The sequence below is a fragment of the Sorghum bicolor genome, chromosome 2 (assembly GCF_000003195.3).
Source record: "Sorghum bicolor cultivar BTx623 chromosome 2, Sorghum_bicolor_NCBIv3, whole genome shotgun sequence".
NCBI classification, from domain to species: domain Eukaryota; kingdom Viridiplantae; phylum Streptophyta; class Magnoliopsida; order Poales; family Poaceae; genus Sorghum; species Sorghum bicolor.
The window spans coordinates 7,537,802-7,544,896 of NC_012871.2; the positions used below are offsets into that span (position 1 = coordinate 7,537,802).

Below are 7,095 nucleotides of genomic sequence, written 5' to 3' on the forward strand. Positions count from 1 at the left end.
TGCTACCTTTGTTTCTCACTGGTCAACATCAACACAAGTTCAATCCCGTGGTACCTATAATGCTCATCTGCCTAAAATGGATGGTGCATATATATACCATGAAAAAAAATAAACATATGCAATTAACTGCATGTAAAAAATAATTCTTTCGAAGCAAGAAACTTGAATGAAATTTATTTGTACAAATGCAAATATCAGGAAAACAGGATATTTACATATTAGTGATTCATACATAATTCCTTTTGTTTCATTCAGAATGTCTGCATAGTATGGATACAGAACACTGTATAGTGCATCACATGACTAACGGGGGGCAAATTCTAAGGAGCTAGGAATTTCTGGCTGACATCGATGAGAAATCAATGCTACAAAAACTGATTCACTAAGTGAAATATACCTTATTTTTTTCCAACCGAGAACCTCTCATTTCCATTAAATGAATTAACGGAAATACAGCATTTGAGAAGACAAAAGACAGTATTCAGAAGGAGATGAAAACTGAAAAGCCAACCAAACTACTTAAAGAAGCTAACGACTTAGCTATTGCACCAGGGGCCAACCAACCACCTTAACTCCCTAGACTCTCCCAACTTTTAGAAATAGTTACTCTGAAATTTGTAGCCTGAAACAGATAAAACAAATCATCATGGAAATAGTGCAATCAAGCATCATTGAACTTCCATGTATTTTTAAGCAAGAAGATCAAAAGCATTAAATTAGTGGCGTATACCAGAAGTAAAAAATTATCATGCCAATTATCCACCAGTCACAACTGAGTAGAAATCATTTGAGAATTTACCTGCAAATGGAGTGCCAACATCTGTAGGACTGCAGCTGCCAACAAATGTGTTGATGGCATGCAATAGCCGTGGTACTAAAGGGTCAAGTGCCGCCAACCATGATGCCACACATCTGTGAATTCTGCCACCCTATCACTGAACTGACTACAGGCTGCAGTAGCCGGCAGCTTTGCTGCAGGCACTACAAGAAATAAGGTTATACGTGACGGATCAGAGGTGACGTTATGAAAAATCATCATAGAAATTCCTAATCCATGACGGTTTTATATGTTAGGTACTTAGGTGAGAAAAGAAATAGAAAGAGAAATACGAGAGTGGAGACTGACCGTCCGCTCCTCTCATATCCACTCCCTTATCCTCGCACAGCTGCACCTTCCCATGCCCTCCGCTCCTCTCCATGGACGCCATCCTGGCTAGGCGGGCCAGCCGCACTGAGCTGCTGACCGCATGCCGCCGGATCCACGATGGGGTGGCCGCCCTTCTTCTCCTCCGGTCAGATCCACGACAAGGTGATTGCGCTCCCCTTCTTCCCTAGCTAGATCCACACCATGGGGACCTCAGGAAGCTCCCCCAGCCAGATCCATGACAGGAGCACCGACGACGCACATGTCGACCTCGACGAGTGCCCCATCTGCTTCCTGGTAACCATCCTTTTCCCCATCTTCCCCATCTACAGTTCTACCTAACCACTCCTCGCCGCGCTGCTGCGTGCCGGCGCTGGGGCGTCCGTGCCCTCCTCCAGGTTTTGTCTCCGGCGATGTAGGTACCCAACTCCGCCAAATCAGTCGCCTCCGCCTTTCCTCCCGCCGGCAGCAACAGCCCTGAGGAGGAGGCACCGGTCCTACCGCTCCTCCAGGAGTTCATGGTAAGACGCCGCTGTCCATTAGCAAATTAAAGTGGAAAATTCCATTCAGAATATTATGCTCTATTACTGGAAATATCCTTGTTAGCATACATATACTTCAGTAAGCAATATGCATCACGTAAAACCCACATTGAAGAGCTAGTTATGGTGTCTTGATGTGATTTTTCTGTATTGGGTTTGTTATGCAGATTGAGGCATTGAGCACGAGCTCAAAGCATATTCAAAGTTAAATCATATTAGCCATTGCATGAGTGGTTAACTTGAATTCATATTAGCTCAATGCCTCATTGAAGTTACGTTTAATTCATATAGCTCAAAGCATTCTCGAGGTAAGAAAGAGGAACTGCACCTCCCCAATTGAATTGGTTGTGCATGTGCTTATTTGACTCTTAGCCTGGGATTTTCCTTGTGCAGCCAATAGGAGCAAGGTTAATTAACATGTTTCTGAAGATTAATGCAAATATGATGATTGGTTGCTATTGCAATGCCAAGTCTATCTTGTCTGAAGGTATAGAAAATTCAGTCATTTAGCCTTCATCTCTTCCTCAGTATTCTAAATATATAGAATAACAAATTTTCAAGTGTATGTATAAGTTGGTACAGTCAAATAATTTTCTCTGTGTACATTACTTTCCAATCCAGGGATGATGCCGCAGCCACCAACAAACATAAATGCAAGTCAGCCAACACCTAAGTCCTTTATTGTATAAGTGTATATATCAACTTTAATCTACAAGCTGACTTTACAAAGGGCTAGATGTGTGGATTGGACATATCGTAGCTCTACTTGTTGGCTCTCAACTTTAATCACAAGTTGTTTGTATTATATTTAGATTCTCATGCTCTACTAGTTGGCCTCTCAAAAATATATGCATTGAACTAGTTAACTAGTCTCAAAGCTTGGTGATAAATAGATATTCCTTTTTAGAATCTTTGCTAGCAAAACTGACTTATCTTATATTCATTTGATTTTCAGGTAGCAAAACTGCAAAACTGACTTTTCTTTGCTAGCAAAACTGATTTGCTAGCAGACGCTTGATGAGGCTATGCGTGAATTGCGGCAAGAGGATCAAGGTGCTCATGGTGGCTATTTTCATTAGTCATGATAGATTTTGTTGTGCGAGCAAATCATATGAGTTGTTGCTGTATAAGCCAACATATTAGTTTTGTAGGTACTTGAGTGTAGCTTGGTTATTGTCTTAGTATTTTGTGTGAAATATTATACAAGTACAAATGTTGATGGTTTTAATGAAGATGTTGAGCAATATTTTATCAATTGTGAGCTTTGTTCTAGTTTATATATATTTCATGAGTGTGCCACAAATCCATGGGCATTAATAATGGGCCACAAAACGCCTACTGATGTGTAACAGAATTGTGATGGTTCATTTTGTCACAATTGCCCTATGCTATTGCTGCCGATTAGTTCATCCATGACGAACGAAAAAACCAATCTATGACGGTCACTTTCGGTCTAACAAATGTATGACGCGGAATACATGACGTTTTAAGCGATCGTCATAATAAGTTAACCGTGACGCATTTTCTCTTGTCTGTGACGAAAGTAATCTGTCATGTATAAGGAAATTTCTTGTAGTGAGGGGTTGGGGTAGAGTCTGCTGCCTGCGGCTTTACCGCAGGATCCTCCGTCACCCGCTCAGTTCTCCATCTCAAATAAGTATAGTTATAGAGTGGCACCTGAACTTCATCAATTGTATAGGCTAAAATTAATTCATGAATGATTCATCGGGACGAGGGAACAAAAAGGAATATGCACTACCGGACTCAAGAGCTTTGCCGTGTGCCTCAGGCATACGGCAAAATGGCCAAAGCACACGGCAAAGGCTTTGCCGTGAGCTGCACACGGCAAAGATTGCACGGCACAGTAGCTGACGGTGAAGACCACCTTTGCCGTGTGCCAGCCGCTACGCACACGGCAAAAACTAATGCCGTGTGTCTTTTTGGCACTCGGCACACAAAAGCAACGTAACGGCCGCCATCGCAATAACGGCCAACTTTGCCGTGTGCTGCCTGTCCAGGCGCACGGCAAAGCCAGTTCCCAGCTGGCTCTGGCCACCATGCTTTGCCGTGTGCTGCCTGGCCTGGCACACGGCAAAATCGGAGGCTTTGTCGTGTGCTGCCTGAGCAGGCGCACGGCAAAGCCAGTTCCCAGCTGGCTCTGGCCACCATGCTTTGCCGTGTGCTGCCTGACCTGGCACACGACAAAATCGGAGGCTTTGCCGTGAGCTGACCGAGCAGGCGCACGGCAAAGCCAGTTCCCAGCTGGCTCTGGCCACCATCTTTGGCGTGTGCCTGTTCAAACAGCACACGGCAAACAAGCTCTTTGCCGTGTGCAACGCACGGCCTCTATGGTCAATTTTTTTTGCTTGTTTAGTTGCTTTGCCATCAAAACAAACAGATATATATCACAGATCACACATATACATTCATAAGCATCACAGGTCACATATATATCATAAATACGACAAATCCATCACATAAACTCCATATCCATCTCATGTAGGCCACAACCAACACATAAACACTATGAGCAACACATATAAACCCACCATCTTTATTCTCGCACCTACAAAATGAGACCAAAAAAATGGTTAGAAATAGATACAACATAAATAAGACATAATTATAAATAGATGCAAAGTAAATAAAACAATATTAGAAGGTAATGTAGCATTACATGTATTAGAAATATTCTTCATGATCCGGATTAGCTGGATCATAAGATGGGTCATCACTATCATACATGTCGATAAGATCCGCTCCGTCTGAAGGAGGAATGTTGGCATAATTGACATCGCCTATATGTAATCGCCGAAGTAATTCCATGTCCTTTGCATTGTCAACCTCATCTCCATCGTCGCCTTCAACAACTCTTTCATAATCTACTTCTATTCCGACTGGCTCAGTTAAGTCTATTGCAAAAGTCCCTTCTAGCCCCTCTTCTTGAAAGAACTCTCCGACATATGTGTTAGGGTTAAAGACGTAGTCATCATCGTTTGGCATAGGTAGTTTACCGTGTGGTGATACCTTGTTCACAACATACCAACCTTTAAGATTCTCTTTGGTTTGGCATGGGTATGGAAGATAATAAACTTGTGTGGCCTGTTGAGCCACGATATAGACATCTTCACCTGCTAACTCACAATCATGTCGAATTTCAACTAGACCAAGATTAGGTGTCTTTCTCATTACTGTAGGATCAAACCAATGGCATTTGAATATGATGGGATTAAGAGGTTTGCATCCATAGAACGAGAGTTCGTATATTTCTTCAACTCTTCCATAGTAATCCACCCCATCATCTCCGTGCGTGAAAACTCCACTATTTGTGATTGTCCGATTGGGCCGACGTTGCTCGTGTCTTGTTGTGTGAAATCGATAGCCATTGACATCATAACCGGAAAATGTCCTGACTCTATATGCAAAACCATCGGCAATCTGTCTCAACTCGGCACTCTTGTTTTCATCATTTTGGCCCTGCAAGCTCGGGCCAGATAGTTAGTTATATGATTCACACGTACGATCGAATTGAAATATGAAACTAAATTGGACAATACCTTATGTTTGAACCACGAAATGAAAATCGGGCATTCCACTTCCCGCTCCCTTTTTAAGAAGGGTCTCAGATTCCTGAGAGCTAGGATCCCTAGATAGATGCCAGAATTCTTGAAGAAATTCCCTATATCAATGAGGAACAAGGGGGTTCAGGGCAGAATATTGACTATTTGAGAACAAATTTGTTGAGAATAGTGACTTACCCTATGTATGGCTGCACTTCTGTAAGGTTGGACAATACATATAACATGATAATGCGCCACTCATCAGATTTCAAGGTCTTCTGGGTCCAATCACTTGCACTTCCGAGTTGCCCGCGGAAAAGGCTGAGATTGGATTCATTTTCGCCAACATTATAACGAAGCGAACGATTATGTACGCTAGGAAGGTTGTCACCATAGTATTTTGTTGTGAAATTTGACACCTCCTCTAGAATCGATGCCTCTGCAATGGAAGCTTCAATCTTGCATTTATTTCTACATTTCTTTCTAACAACCTTTAGGGTTCTCTCAATGAAATAGCACCAACGAAACTGCACAGGTCCCCCCATCCGTGCCTCATACGGAAGATGCAAAATCAAATGTTGCATCGGATTGAAGAAGCCTGGTGGGAAGATCTTCTTCAACTTACAGAGCAACACAGGTGCCATCTTTTCCAGGTCTTTAACCACGGACCGAGATAACTCCTTAGCACAAAGCTGTCGGAAGAAATTGCTTAATTCTGCAAGCACTTGCCACACATGATCTGGGACATAGCCTCGTACCATCACCGGAAGAAGTCGTTCAATCCAGATGTGGTAGTCATGACTCTTAAGCCTATTGATTCGCATAGTAGACAAGTTCACTCCCCTTCTCAGATTCGCTGCACACCCATCAAAAAACATTAACTTTTGGAACCATTCCAGTACTTCTCTCCTTTGAGACCTGGTCAACATGTAATCGGCCGAAGGTCGTCTCCAATTCTTCCCTGCTCTAGGAGGCCGCATTTCTTGATTTGGTCTATCGCATAATGTTGCCAAATCGATTCTAGCCTTCATGTTATCTTTTGACTTATCCTGAATGTCCATGATTGTTCTCCCAGAGTGCCTCGGCGATATTCTTTTCAGTGTGCATTACATCAATGTTATGTGGAAGTAGCAGGTCCTGGTAATAAGGGAGCCTCTCTAAGCCTGACTTATGTGTCCATGCATGTTTATGACCATATCCTATGAAACCACCATCTTCACTGACCTCAAGAGCATCTATCTGAGCACGGACCTCAGCACCCGTCATCATCGTCGGTGGCGGGTTTGTAACTACCACATCTTTCGTAAAGTTCTTGATGTCTCGTCTAAATGCATGTTCAATTGGGAGGAATTGTCGATGTTTGTCAAATGAAGAATATTTGCCTCCCTTCTTCAACCAAATAAACTGAACGTTTGCCTTGCATATTAGACATGGAAACTTCCCATGAACACACCAGCCGCAGAACATCCCATACGCCAAGAAGTCATGCAGGGAGTAGCGGTACCAAACATGCATCGTGAAGTTCGTTTTTGTAGCTCGGTCATATGTCAACACCCCTTCATCCCAAGATTTGACCAATTCATCAATCAGAGGCGCCATATACACACCCATATTATTGCCTGGATGACCAGGAATTATCAAAGACAAAAATATGTTTTGTGCTTGAAAGCATACACCGGGGGGAAGATTGAGTGGTATAACAAACACGGGCCAACAAGTGTATGGGGCAGCCATCATTCCATAAGGATTGAAACCATCTGTTGCAAAGGCAACACGTACATTACGAGCCTCTAGAGCTTTCTCATGATGAATACTATCAAAATAGCTCCATGCTTCACCATTCGAAGGA

General features: G+C 42.8%; 1 long non-coding RNA gene across 5 annotated transcripts; it reads left to right on the forward strand.

Moving 5' to 3' along the window:
• On the forward strand, positions 1,092–2,957 carry LOC110432366. 5 transcript variants are annotated; one of them, XR_002449782.1, is made up of 4 exons: positions 1,092–1,441; positions 1,543–1,665; positions 1,854–2,173; positions 2,642–2,957. It is a non-coding gene; the product is annotated as an uncharacterized LOC110432366 (long non-coding RNA). The 5 variants fall into 5 exon arrangements; XR_002449781.1 differs by having other exon boundaries at positions 1,094–1,665; positions 1,854–1,994; positions 2,080–2,173; XR_002449784.1 differs by having other exon boundaries at positions 1,096–1,441; positions 2,080–2,173.